This window comes from Arachis hypogaea, chromosome 18, assembly GCF_003086295.3.
Source record: "Arachis hypogaea cultivar Tifrunner chromosome 18, arahy.Tifrunner.gnm2.J5K5, whole genome shotgun sequence".
Lineage (NCBI taxonomy): Eukaryota > Viridiplantae > Streptophyta > Magnoliopsida > Fabales > Fabaceae > Arachis > Arachis hypogaea.
The window spans coordinates 76,503,901-76,518,313 of record NC_092053.1 but is presented as its reverse complement, the minus strand read 5'-3'; the positions used below and the strand labels follow the sequence as shown (position 1 = coordinate 76,518,313).

The 14,413-nt window shown below is 39.5% G+C and overlaps 1 non-coding gene across 1 annotated transcript; it reads left to right on the top strand.

Annotated features, from left to right (window-relative positions):
• The first annotated feature begins 12,753 nt into the window (after window positions 1-12,753).
• LOC112774023 (small nucleolar RNA R71) lies at window positions 12,754-12,861 on the top strand. Its single transcript, XR_003188537.1, has one exon. It is a non-coding gene; the product is annotated as a small nucleolar RNA R71 (small nucleolar RNA).
• Window positions 12,862-14,413: the final 1,552 nt, after the last annotated feature.

Sequence of the window (14,413 nt, the reverse complement as noted above, 5' to 3'; positions counted from 1 at the left end):
CAACTACTCCCAAGAACCACCTCCATATACACCATCTCCATACCCTTACCAATATGAGCCACCTTCCAACTACAACGCCTTTCTCTCAAACAATGAACCCTCTCTTCCACCACTGCCCCCCGATGAAGCCCTCATGCTAGAACTAGGAGATCTTAACTCTCAATTCCAAAGGCAACAAGAGAGGATAGAAAAGGAGTTTAAGGAGCTAGAAGCCAAGATGGCTATCCTAGTGGAAGCCGTTAGCAATATGGCCTCCTCCCAACTAAGCCTAAGCAACCAAGACACTCCCATTGTCGAATGTGGAGAAGCAACTAAGGAGCATAGTGAGGGAGTGTCTTGGTTGTGTAGTGGTTGGACACACCACTCTAAGTTCATGATGGTTGCATGCTCGAAGTTGGATGGCAATGGTTGGTGTAGAACCAAATTGCATGGGTCTAGGATAATGTTTGGATGCTTAATTGAGAATTCGAAGGTCATACCACCCAATTGGAATCATGATGATCAATTTGAAGATGGGTGTCAAAACAAAGTGTGGGATCCCGTATCGCACAAGGAGAATCAAATTTGGGAGCCCATTGCTTGTGTGGAACTCCATCAAGGCTTGGTGTTATCATCTTTGAAGACTAAAGCTTATTGGAGATTCAAAAATTGGTGGATGTTCAAGGATAGCTTCAAGCACAAGCCACCTTAAGAGGAGCTCTCCATAAGTCCAACTTAAAGACAATAAACAAAAGTGCTACGTGGGAGACACCCCACCATGGTAAATTCTTTTCATTTTTCCCTTTTGTACATACTGGTAATTAGTCTAATTTCATGTTTTGTTGAGTTTGTTGAGTATAATTGGTAGTTTAGTAGGTTAAATAAGGTTTTAAGGTGTTTTGGTAGCTGTTTGGAGGTTTGGAAGGCTTGGTTTGGTGCAAGAACTTGGAAAAATTTTGAAAAACAGAGCACCAACCCGCACGTGCACGCACTTGGCGCGTACGTGCGCCTCAAGCATTTTTGACCATCCACACGGACGTGCCAAGTACGCGTACACGTGGATTGAAAAATTCATCCCTCCATACATTAACCTAAGAGTTGCGCCTACACTGCACCAGCTTTCATCCCTCAATACCCTAGCGTGTACGCGTCCATAAGCTAAATGCGCAATGCACGCGCACGCACGCTGTGCGCGCGCGCGCCGATAGCACCACCTGCCCTCCTGGTACATCTTCCAGAGAGTTGGGCCAACCTTGGGCTGACTCTGTGCCCCGCGCATAATCGCACCCACGCGTGCGCGCACCTGGCGCTTACGCACCCTTCGGCCAAACTGCGCATCGATGCGTAAGCGTGCATGACACGTCCGCGCCGATAAAAAAAGAGTTTTTTTTTTCTCATCTTACGTTTTCTTTTGTCCATTTCATTCGTATACTTTTATGCTTCGCATTTTCATTTTGTTTTTATAGCTTGTTTTTACTTTATTTTTTTCGAGTTTCTTATTTTAATAATGGTGTTGAATGCTCTTACTCAATTGTTGAGAATTTCTTGGTTACTCTTGGTGTTTCATGACTTGTTTGGCATTAATTGTAATATTTTCTCTACACACAAGATTAGTGTTTTAGTCCTTCCTGACTCATGATCCCTTATTTTTGTACCTCATCATCATTGAGTTAGGATGGGACCAAATGCTCTCATGCTTATCACTAATATTTTTTGTGTTAATTGTTGTTTGAACTTGATGCTCGACATGCTCTTCATGTTATTCACTTATGCTTTGACTTTCCTCTTGCATCAGGTATTAATTGATATGCCCTTTGCCTATATTATTTTCTCACTTACATGCGTAGCTAACATGTGGTGAGAACCTTACTCTTATTTGGCATTAGCCCCCGCCTATGTTTTATTGCTTTGATATCTTTGTTGTAGGCTTAATTTCCTTTCTTTCTCTTTTCTTTTAGGTAGGCCGCTAGTGCACAAAATCACAATCACACTTTTGCAATTCCGCACAACTAACCAGCAAGTGCACTGGGTCGTCCAAGTAATACCTTACGTGAGTAAGGGTCGATTCCATGGAAATTGTCAGCTTGAAGCACGCTATGGTTATCTTGTAACTCTTAGTCAGGATATCAATAATTCTCAGATTTAATTGTAAAAAGTAAAAGAACATGAAATAAATACTTGTTTGCAGTAATGGAGAACAGGTTGAGGTTTTGGAGATGCTCCGTCCCCTGAATCAATGCTTTCCTACTATCTTCTTCTTCACACATGCAAGGCTCCTTCCATGGCAAGCTTTATGTTGGGCATCACCGTTGTCAATGGCTACTTCCCGTCCTCTCAGTGAAAATGTTCCAAATACGCTGTCACCGCATGGCTAATCATCTGTCGGTTCTCGATCATGTTGGAATAGGATCCATTGATCCTTTTGCGTCTGTCACACGCCCAACAATCGCGAGTTTGAAGCTCGTCACAGTCATCCCTTCCAAGATCCTACTCGGAATACCACAGATAAGGTTTAGACTTTCCGGATCTCAAGAATGACCGCCAATAATTCTAGCCTATACCACGAAGGTTTCAATCTTAGATTAGAAACCCAAGAGATACACATTGAAGCTTTATTGCACGTAGAGCGGAAGTGGTTGTCAGGCACGCGTTCATAGGTGAGACACTCATCATCACATTCATCAGGTTGAAGTGCGACTGAATATCTTAGAATAGAAGCAAGCATGATAGAATGGAAAATAGTAGTAATTGCATTAATTCATCGAAACACAACAGAGCTCCTCACCCCCAACAATGGGGTTCAGAGACTCATGCTATAGAAGATACAATATGAAACGTGTAAAGTGTCATGAGGTACAAGATGAATAACTAAAAGTAGTTTTTATAGTTAACTAGTGACCTAGGATTACAGAAAATGAGTAAGCTAGGGTGTTTAGTGTAAAATAATTCACTTCTGGGGCCCACTTGGTGTGTGCTTGGGCTGAGCATTGAAGCTTTCATGTGTAGAGACTTTTCTTGGAGTTAAATGCCATCTTTTGTGCTAGTTTGGGCGTTTAACTCCAGCTTTTATGCCAGTTCTGGCGTTAAACGCCAGAATTCCTAAGCTGAATTAGAATGCCAGTTTGGGCCATCAAATCTTGGGCAAAGTATGGACTATTAAATATTGCTGGAAAGCCCAGGATGTCTACTTTCCAACACAATTAAGAGCATGCCAATTGGGCTTCTGTAGCTCCAGGAAATTCGCTTCGAGTGCAGGGAGGTCAGAATCCAACAGCATCTGCAGTCCTTTTTTAGCCTCTGAATCAGATTTTTGCTCAGGTCCCTTAATTTCAGCCAGAAAATACATGAAATCATAGAAAAATACACAAACTTATAGTAAAGTCCAGAAAGGTGAATTTTAAATAAAAACTAATAAAAATATAATAAAAACTAACTAAAATATACTAAAAACATACTAAAAATAGTGCCAAAAAGCGTATAAATTATCCGCTCATCACAACACCAAACTTAAATTGTTGCTTGTCCCCAAGCAACTGAAAATCAAATAGGATAAAAAGAAGAGAATATACAATGAATTCCAAAAACATCTACGAAGATCAATATTAATTAGATGAGCGGGGCTTTTAGCTTTTTGCCTCTGAACAGTTTTGGCATCTCACTTTATCCTTTGAAGTTCAGAATGATTGGCTTCTATATGAACTTAGAATCCTGATAGTGTTATTGATTCTCCTAGTTAAGTATGTTGATTCTTGAACACATCTACTTTATGAGTCTTGGCCGTGACCCTAAGTGTTTTTCTTTCCAGTGTTACCATCGGATACATAAATGCCACAAACACATAACTGGGTGAACCTTTTCAGATTGTGACCCAGCTTTGCTAGAGTCCCCAATTAGAGGTGTCCAGAGCTCTTAAGCACACTCTTTTTTGCTTTGGACCACGACTTTAACCGCTCAGTCTCAAGTTTTCACTTGACACCTTCACGCCACAAGCACATGGTTAGGGATAGCTTGGTTTAGCCGCTTAGGCCAGGATTTTATTCCTGAGGGCCCTCCTATCCACTGATGCTCAAAGCCTTGGATCCTTTTTATTACCCTTGCCTTTTGGTTTAAAGGGCTATTGGCTTCTTCTGCTTGCTTCTTCTTTCTTTTTCTTCTTTTTTTTTGCATATCATCCTCTCTTTTTTTTTTCTATTCACTGCTTTTTCTTGCTTCAAGAATCAATTTTTTTTTTCAGATTATCAATAACACTTCTCCTTTTCCATCATTTTTTGAAGAGCCAACAATTTTAACATTCATAAACAACAAATTCAAACATATGCACTGTTCAAACATTCATTCAAAAAATAAGAGTATTGCCACCACATCAAAGTAATTAAACTGTTTTAAAATTTGAAATTCATGTACTTCTTTTTCTTTTTCAATTAAAAACACTTTTTATTTAAGAAAGGTGATGGATTCATAGGACATTCATAGCTTTAAGACATAAATGACTCTTAAAATAGACTCTTAATAATAAAGGTTATCACAGAGTTAGGACTCAACAACCTTGATCTTGAGAAGTGGATGATCCCTCAATCTGTGGGGTGCTTGGTCCTTCAAGGGAGAGCTTCTGGTGCTTCAGCTCCTGTAGCTCACGCCCCTGCTTCTCTTGTTCCTTCAGCAGTTTGCAGAGCATGCAGTTTTGATTCTGCTGTTCTTCCTTAAGTTGTTCCATAGCTTATTGCAGCTTGGTAACAGATGCTTTTAGGCGGGTCCAGTAGTCAATTTCAGGAATTTCTGGGAGGAACTTCTGCGCCCTCCTTTTTATGGAGTTGTCTTGCACTTGTCCTTCCATTGACTTCTTGGTGATTGGGTGTTCGATTGGGGTGAATTCATCTACTCCCATCCTCACCCCAGCATCTTTACATAGCAGCGAAATTAAGCTTGGGTAGGCCAGTTTGGCTTCAGTGGAGTTCTTGTTTGCAATTGTGTAAATCTCACAAGAAATCAGATGATGAATCTCCACTTTTTTTCCAAGCTAATACAATGAATCATCACTGCTCTTTTGACAGTGACCTCAGAGCGGTTGCTAGTGGACAATATAGGATGTCCAATGAAGTCCAACCAGCCACTTGCAACTGGTTTGAGATCTCCCCTCTTGAGTTGGTTTGGGACACCTTTTGAATTGGTTATCCACTTAGTTCCAGGGAGGCATATATCCTCTAGAACTTGATCCAACCCCTTATCTACTCTCACCATTCTCCTATTAAAGGATTCTGGATCATCTTGTAGTTGAGGCAGTTTGAAGACCTCTCTTATTTTGTCCAGATGGAAGTAAATAAGCCTCCCTCTGACCATGGTTCGGTAGGTATGAAAAGCGGTTCCAGTTATTCTCTGCTTATCTGTTAGCCACAGATTTGAGTAGAATTCCTGAACCATGTTTCTTCCAATCTTTGTTTCAGGATTAGCTAGAATTTCCATCCTCTGTTTCGAATTTGCTCTTGGATCTCCGGATATTCATCTTCTTTCAGATTGAATTTAACTTCCGGGAAAACTGACCTCAGACCCATTATTTTGTGGTAATGGTCTGCGTGTTCTTTGGTTAGGAACCTCTCTTGATTCCAAAGACTCTTTGGAGTATTCTCTTTCTTGCCTCTTGATTTGGTTTGCTTTCCCTTAGGTGCCATGATCTTGATGAGTCTTAGCTCAGTGATCACGGAAAAACACACCAAACTTAGAGGTTTGCTTGCCCTCAAGCAAAAGAAAGGAAAGGGGAGAGAGAGGAGAAGAAGCAAATTCGAATGGTGGAGAGGAGAGGATGGCCGAATGTGTATTTATAAGAGGAGGGGGGTTTCGAAAATTTTGAAAGAGATATGCCATAGAGATATAATTGGTGGAAGAAAATAAAATCATGATATGAAAAAGATGAGATTTTCAATTGAAAAAGATATAAAGAAGTTAAATCTAATAATTTGGTTATGCATCTAAGAAATACGAGATGATATGATGGGTTTGAAAAGATTTGAAAAGAAATTGAAAAAATACTTGGGTTTTTGAAAAAGATTTAGGAAGGATTTGAAAGAGAATTAAAAAAGAGATTTAGAGAATTGTTGAATTTTTGAAAATTGAGGGTGAATAATGAAAGTTTGAAACATGTTTATTGGCATGCGAAATCGTGATCACTCAGATTTAGATTTGTAAAATTATTTGTTCGTTCTTTCCCATGCAATGGCACCAAAAACGGATGCACAGAACCATGGTCCAAACATAACTTCACAACTTCGCATAACTAACCAGCAAATCCACTGGGTCGTCCAAGTAATAAAACCTTACGTGAGTAAGGGTCGATCCCACGGAGATTGTTGGTATGAAGCAAGCTATGGTCACCTTGTAAATCTCAGTCAGGCGGATATCAAATGGTTATGGAGTTTTTGAAAATAATAGTAATTAAACAGAAAATAAAGATAGAAATACTTATATATATCACTGGTGAGAATTTCAGATAAGCGTATAGAGATGCTTTCGTTCCCCTGAATCTCTGCTTTCCCGCTGTCTTCATGCAATCAGTCTTACTCCTTTCCATGGATGGCTTTATGTAAGGACATCACCATTGTCAATGGATACTTTTCATCCTCTCTGTGAAAATGGTCCGATGCGCTGTCACTACATGGCTAATCATCTGGAGGCATCACCATGGTCAATGGCTGCATCCCATCCTCTTGTGAAAATAGTCCAAATGCTCTGTCACAGCACGGCTAATCATCTGAGGTTCTCGATCATACTGGAATAGGATTCACCCTCCTTTTGCGTCTGTCACTACGCCCAGCACTCGCGAGTTTGAAGTTCATCACAGTCATTCAATCCCAGAGTCCTACTCGAAATACCACAGAAAAGGTTTAGACTTTCTGGACTCTCATGAATGCCGCCATCAATCTAGCTTATACCGCGAAGATTCTGATTAAGGATCCAAGAGATACTCATTCAATCTAAGGTAGAACGGAGGTGGTTATCAGGCACGCGTTTGTGGGGGAATGATGATGATTGTCACGTTCATCACATTCATATTGAAGTACGAATGAATATCTTAGAAGCGGAATAAGTTGAATTGAATAGAAAAACAGTAGTACTTTCCATTAATTCATGAGGAACAGCAGAGCTCCACACCTTAATCTATGGAGTGCAGAAACTCTACCGTTTGAAAATACATAAGTGATGAAGGTCCAGGCATGGCCGAATGGCCAGCCCCAAACATGATCAATATGATCCTAAGATGAACTAAAAATCAAAAGATGTCTAATACAATAGTAAAAAGTCCTATTTATACTAAACTAGTTACTAGGGTTTACAGAGATAAGTAATTGATGCATAAATCAACTTCTGGGGCCCACTTGGTATGTGCTTGGGCTGAGCTTGAATGTTACACGTGCAGAGGCTCTTTCTGGAGTTGAACGCCAGGTTGTAACGTGTTTCTGGCGTTCAATTCTGGTTCGTGACGTGTTTCTGGCGTTTAACTCCAGATTGCAGCGTAGAACTGGCGTTCAACGCCCTTTTGCATTGTCTAAACTCGGTCAAAGTATGGACTATTATATATTGCTGGAAAGCCCTGGATGTCTACTTTCCAACGCAATTGGAAGCGCATCATTTTGAGTTCTGTAGCTACAGAAAATCCACTTTTGAGTGCAGGGAGGTCAGAATCCAACAGCATCAGCAGTCCTTCTTCTACCTCTGAATCTGATTTTTGCTCAAGTTCCTCAATTTCAGACAAAAAATACCTGAAATCACAGGAAAACACACAAACTCATAGTAAAGTCCAGAAATGTGAATTTAACATAAAAACTAATAAAAACATCCCTAAAAGTAACTAGATCCTACTAAAAACAATGCCAAAAAGCGTATAAATTATCCGCTCATCACAATACCAAACTTAAATTGTTGCTTGTCCCCAAGCGACTGAAAATCAAGTAGGATAAAAAGAAGAGAATATACTATAAATTCCCAAATATCAATGAAACATAGCTCCAATAAGATAAGCGGGACTTGTAGCTTTTTGCCTCTTGAATAGTTTTGGCATCTCACTTTATCCATTGAGGTTCAGAATGATTGGCATCTAGAGGAACTCAGAGTTCAAATAGTGATATTGATTCTCCTAGTTCAGTATGTTGATTCTTGAACACAGCTACTTTATGAGTCTTGGCCATGGCCCTAAGCACTTTGTTTTCCAGTATTACCACTGGATACATAAATGCCACAGACACATAATTGGGTGAACCTTTTCAGATTGTGACTCAGCTTTGCTAAAGTCCCCAATTAGAGGTGTCCAGGGTTCTTAAGCACACTCTTCTTTTGCTTTGGATGTTGACTTTAACCGCTCAGTCTCAAGTTTTCACTTGACACCTTCACGCCACAAGCACATGGTTAGGGACAGCTTGGTTTAGCCGCTTAGGCCAAGATTTTATTCCTTTAGGCCCTCCTATCCACTGATGCTCAAACCCTTGGGATCCTTTTTATTAACCTTGCCTTTTGGTTTTAAAGGTTACTGGCTTTTTGCTCTTGCCACTTAGTTTTAAGAGCTTTTGGCTTTTTCTGCTTGCTTTTTCTCTTTTTTTTTTCGCCATTTTTTTCTGCAAGCTTTGTTTTTTGCTGCTTTTTCTTGCTTCAAGAATCATTTTTATGATTTTTCAGATTATCAATTAACATGTCTCATTGTCATCATTCTTTCAAGAGCCAACGTATTTAACATTCTAAAACACCAACTTCAAAAGACATATGCACTGTTCAAGCATTCATTCAGAAAACAAAAAGTATTGTCACCACATCAATATAATTAAACTAAGTTCAAGGATAAATTCGAAACTCATGTACTTCTTGATCTTTTGAATTAAAACATTTTTTCATTTAAGAGAGGTGATGGATTCATAGGACATTCATAACTTTAAGACATAGTTACTAAATACTAATGATCATGTAATAAGATACAAACTTGGATAAGCACTTAACATAAAGAAAACGAAAAACAGAGAATGTAAGAACAAGGAATGAATCCACCTTAGTGATGGTGGCATTTTCTTCTTGAGGAACCAATGATGTCCTTGAGCTCTTCTATGTCTCTTCCTTGTCTTTGTTGCTCCTCCCTCATTGCTTTTTGATCTTCTCTAATTTTATGAAGGATGATGGAGTGCTCTTGATGTTCCACCCTTAATTGTCCCATGTTGGAACTTAATTCTCCTAGGGAGGTGTTGATTTGCTCCCAATAGTTTTGTGGAGAAAAATGCATTTGAGGCGTCTCCGGGATCTCATGGTGATGAGCTTCATGTGTCTCTTGAGCTCCATGAATGGGCTCTCTTGTTTGCTCCATCCTTTTCTTAGTGATGGGCTTCTCTTCCTCAATGGGAATGTCTCCTTCTATGTCAATCCCAGCCGAATTGCATAGATGGCAAATGAGGTGAGGAAAAGCTAACCTTGCCATAGTGGAGGACTTATCAGCCACCTTGTAGAGTTCTTGAGGTATAATCTCATGAACCTCCACCTCTTCTCCAATCATGATGATATGGATCATGATGGCCTGGTCTATAGTAACTTCAGATCGGTTGCTAGTGGGAATGATTGAGCGTTAAATGAATTCCAACCATCCTCTAGCTACAGGCTTAAGGTCCAGTCTTCTCAGTTGAACCGGTTTGCCTTTTGAGTCAATCTTCCATTGAGCTCCTTCCACACATATGTCCATGAGGACTTGGTCCAACCTTTGATCAAAGTTGACTCTCCTTGTGTAGGGGCGTGCGTTCTCTTCCATCATTGGCAAGTTGAACGCCAACCTTATATTTTCCGGACGAAAATCTAAGTAATTCCCCCGAACCATGGTGAGATAATTCTTTGGGTTCGGGTTCTTACTTTGATCATGGTTCCTTGTGATCCATGCATTAGCATAGAACTCTTGAACCATTAGAATTCTGACTTGTTGGATGGGGTTTGTTAGAACTTCCCAACCTCTTCTTTGGATTTCATGTCGGATCTCCGAAAACTCATTTCTCTTGAGCTTGAAAGGGACCTCGGGGATCACCTTCTTCTTGGCCACAACATCATAGAAGTGGTCTTGATGAGCTTTAGAGATGAATCTTTCCATCTCCCATGAATCGGAGGTGGAAGCTTTTGTCTTCCCTTTCCCTTTTCTAGAGGATTCTCCAGTCTTAGGTGCCATCAATGGTAATGGAAAAACAAAAAGAATAGATGAAGAAGAAGAAGAAAATATGGAGGAGAGGAGGGAGAGGTGTATTCAGCCAAAAAGGGGAAGAGAGGGTTGTGTTGTGTGAAAATGAGAAAGAATGGAGGGCTTTATATAGGGAAGGAAGGGGGTAAGGTTCGGCCAAAAGGGTGGGTTTTGGGTGGGAAATTGATTTTGAATTTTGAAGGTAGGTGGGGTTTATGAGGTAGGTTTATGGGGAAGAGTGGATGGATGTGAGTGGTGAAGTGGTGATAGGGAAGAGGGATTGAGGTGATTGGTGAAGAGTTTTGGGGAAGAGTGTTTATTGGGAAGAGAGGATGAACATTGAGAAGAGGGAAGACAGTGAGTGGTGGTGGGTGGGGATACTGTGGGGTCCACAAATGCTGAGATGATCCTATGGGGTCCACAGATCTTGAGGTGTCAAGGATTTACATCCCTGCACCCATTAGGCATGTAAAATGCCTTTGCATGCAATTCTGGCATTTAAACGCCGAATTAATGCTTGTTCTGGGCGTTCAGCGCCTAGATGCAGCATATTTCTGGCGTTGAACGCCAGCTAGATGCTTGTTTCTGGCGTTCAGCGCCAGCTTTCCTCACTGTGCATTTCTGGCGTCTGAACGCCAGGATGCTGCTTGTTTCTGGCGTTCAACGCCAGAAACATGCTCTTTTCTGGCGTTGAACGCCAGCCAGATGCTCCTTACTGGCGTTTAAACGCCAGTAAGATCCTCCTCCAGGGTGTGATTTTTCTTCTGCTATTTTTGATTCTGTTTTTGATTTTTCTATTTATTTTGTGACTGCGCATGATCATGAACCTATGAAGACATATAACTAATAAAAATATAATTAAATAAAAATTGGGTTGCCTCCCAACAAGCGCTTCTTTAATGTCAATAGCTTGACAGTGGGCTCTTATGGAGCCTCACAGATGTTCAGAGCATTGTTGAGACTCCCCAACACCAAACTTAGAGTTTGGTTGTGGCCTCCCAACACCAAACTTAGAGTTTGACTTGGGGGCTCTGGTTGACTCTGTTTTGAGAGAAGCTTACTGTGCCTCTTTCCCATGTTTACAGAAGGATGTCCTTGAGTTTTAAACTCAAGGGAGTCCTCATTCAATTGAAGGACTAGTTCACCTCTGTTAACATCAATCACAGCTCTTGCTGTGGCTAGGAAGGGTCTTCCAAGGATGATGGATTCATCCTCATCCTTCCAAGTATCTAGGATTATGAAATCAGCAGGGATGTAAAGGCCTTCAACCTTTACTAATATGTCCTCTACTTGTCCATAAGCCTCTTTTCTTGAGTTGTCTGCCATCTCTATGAGATTTTAGCAGCTTGCACCTCAAAGATTCCCAGTTTCTCCATTACAGAGAGGGGCATGAGGTTTATCCCTGACCCAAGGTCATATAGAGCCTTCTCAAAGGTCATGGTGCCTATGGTACAAGGTATTAGGAACTTTCTAGGATCCTATTTCTTCTGAGGTAATCTCAGTTGATCCAATGCATTTAGTTCATTGGTGAACAGGGGAGGTTCATTTCCCCAAGTCTCTTTACCAAATAAATTGGCATTCAGCTTCATGATTGCACCAAGGAACTTGGCAACTTGCTCTTCAGTAACATCCTCATTCTCTTCAGAAGAAGAATACTCATCAGAGCTCATGAAGGGCGTATGGAGGTTCATTGGAATCTCTATGGTCTCTAGATGAGCCTCAGATTCCTTTGGTTCCTCAGAGGGGAACTCCTTATTGATCACTGGACATCCCAGGAGGTCTTCCACCTTGGGATTTACGTCCTTCCCTTCTTCCTTGGATTCGGCCATGATCGTTATATCAATGGCCTTGCACTCTCCTTTTGGATTTTCTTCTGTATTGCTTGGGAGAGTACTAGGAGGGATTTCAGTGATCCTTTTACTCAGCTGGCCCACTTGTGCTTCCAAATTTCTAATGGAGGATCTTATTTCATTCATGAAACTCACAGTGGCCTTAGATAGATCAGAGACTAAATTTGCTAAGCTAGATGGATTCTGCTCAGAATTCTCTGTCTGTTGATGAGTGGATGATGGAAAAGGCTTGCTATTGCTAAACCTGTTTCTTCCACCATTATTAAAGCCTTGTTGAGGCTTTTGTTGATCCTTCCATGAGAGATTTGGGTGATTTCTCCATGAGGGATTATAGGTGTTTCCATATGGTTCACCCATGTAATTCACCTCTGCTATTGCAGGGTTCTCAGGATCATAAGCTTCTTCTTCAGAAGATGCCTCTTGAGTATTGTTGGATGCAGCTTGCATTCCATTCAGACTCTGAGAAATCATATTGACTTGCTGAGTCAATATTTTATTCTGAGCCAATATGGCATTCAGAGTATCAATTTCAAGAACTCCCTTCTTCTGAGGCGTCCCATTACTCACAGGGTTCCTCTCAGAAGTGTACATGAACTGGTTATTAGCAACCATGTTAATGAGTTCTTGAGCTTCTGCAGGCGTTTTCTTTAGGTGAATGGATCCACCTGCAGAAGTGTCCAATGACATCTTAGCTAATTCAGACAGACCATCATAGAATAAGTCCAGGATGGTCCATTTTGAAAGCATGTCAGAAGGACACTTTTTGGTCAGTTGCTTTTATCTCTCCCAAGCTTCATAGAGGGATTCACCTTCTTTCTGTCTGAAGGTTTGAACATCCACTCTAAGCTTGCTTAGCTTTTGAGGAGGAAAGAACTTGGCTAAGAAAGCCGTGACCAGCTTATCCCAAGAGTTCAGGCTATCTTTGGGTTGAGAGTCTAACCACACTCTAGCTCTGTCTCTTACAGCAAAAGGGAAAAGCATGAGCCTGTAGACTTCAGGATCTACTCCATTAGTCTTAACAGTATCACAGATCTGCAAGAATTCAGTTAAGAACTGAAAAGGATCTTCAGATGGAAGTCCATAAAACTTGCAGTTTTGCTGCATTAGAGAAACTAATTGAGGTTTTAGCTCAAAGTTGTTTGCTCCAATGGCAGAGATGGAGATGCTTCTTCCATGTAAATTGGAATTAGGTGCAGTAAAGACACCAAGCATCTTCCTTGCATTATTATTATTTTCGGCTGCCATCTCCTCTTCCTGTTCGAAAATGTCTGAAAGGTGCTTGCTGGATTGTTGTAATTTAGCTTCTTTTAGTTTCCTCTTCAGAGTCCTTTCAGGTTCTGGATCTGCTTCAACAAGAATGTTCTTGTCCTTGCTCCTGCTCATATGAAAAAGAAGGGAACAGAAAAATAATAATAATAGGGATCCTTTTTGCCCAGGTATAGAGGTTCCCCTGTGTGAGTAGAAGAAGAAAAGAATATAATGTAAAGAAGAGAAGAGGAAAAACTCGAACACAGAGAGGGAGGTAGTGTTCGAATTTTTGGATGGGAGAGAAGTGTTAGTAGATGAATAAATAAATAGAAGGAGATGAGAGAGAAGGATTTTCGAAAATTATTTTTTAAAAAATGGTTAGTGATTTTCGAAAATTAGGAATGAAATCAAGTTAAAATTAAAAATTGAAACAATTAGTTAATTAAAAAGAATTTTTGAAAAAGAGGGAGATATTTTCGAAAATTAGAGAGAGAGAGTTAGTTAGGTAGTTTTGAAAAAGATAAGAAACAAACAAAAAGTTAGTTAGTTAGTTGAAACAAATTTGAAAATCAATTTTGAAAAGATAAGAAGATAAGAAGTTAGAAAAGATATTTTAAAATCAAATTTTTGAAAAAGATATGATTTTGAAAAAGATAAGATAAAAAGATATTTTTGAAAAGATATGATTGAAATTAGTTTTGAAAAAGATTTGATTTTTAAAATCACAATTAATGACTTGATTCACAAGAAATCACAAAATATGATTCTAGAACTTAAAGTTTGAATCTTTCTTAACAAGTAAGTAACAAACTTGAAATTTTTGAATCAAAACATTAATTGTTGATGATATTTTCGAAAATTATGAGATAAAATTAAGAAAAAGATTTTTGAAAAATATTTTTAAAATTTTCGAAAATAAATAAGAAAAATGAAAAAGATTTGATTTTTGAAAAAGATAAGATTTTTAAATTGAAAATTTGTTTTGACTCATAAGAAACAATTGAATTTTTAAAAATTTTTGAAAAAGTCAATCTAAATTTTTGAAATTTATGAGAGAAAAAAAGAAAGATATTTTTTTGATTTTTGAATTTTTAATGATGAAAGAGAAAAAACATGAAAATGATGCAATGCATGAAAATTTTTAGATCAAAAT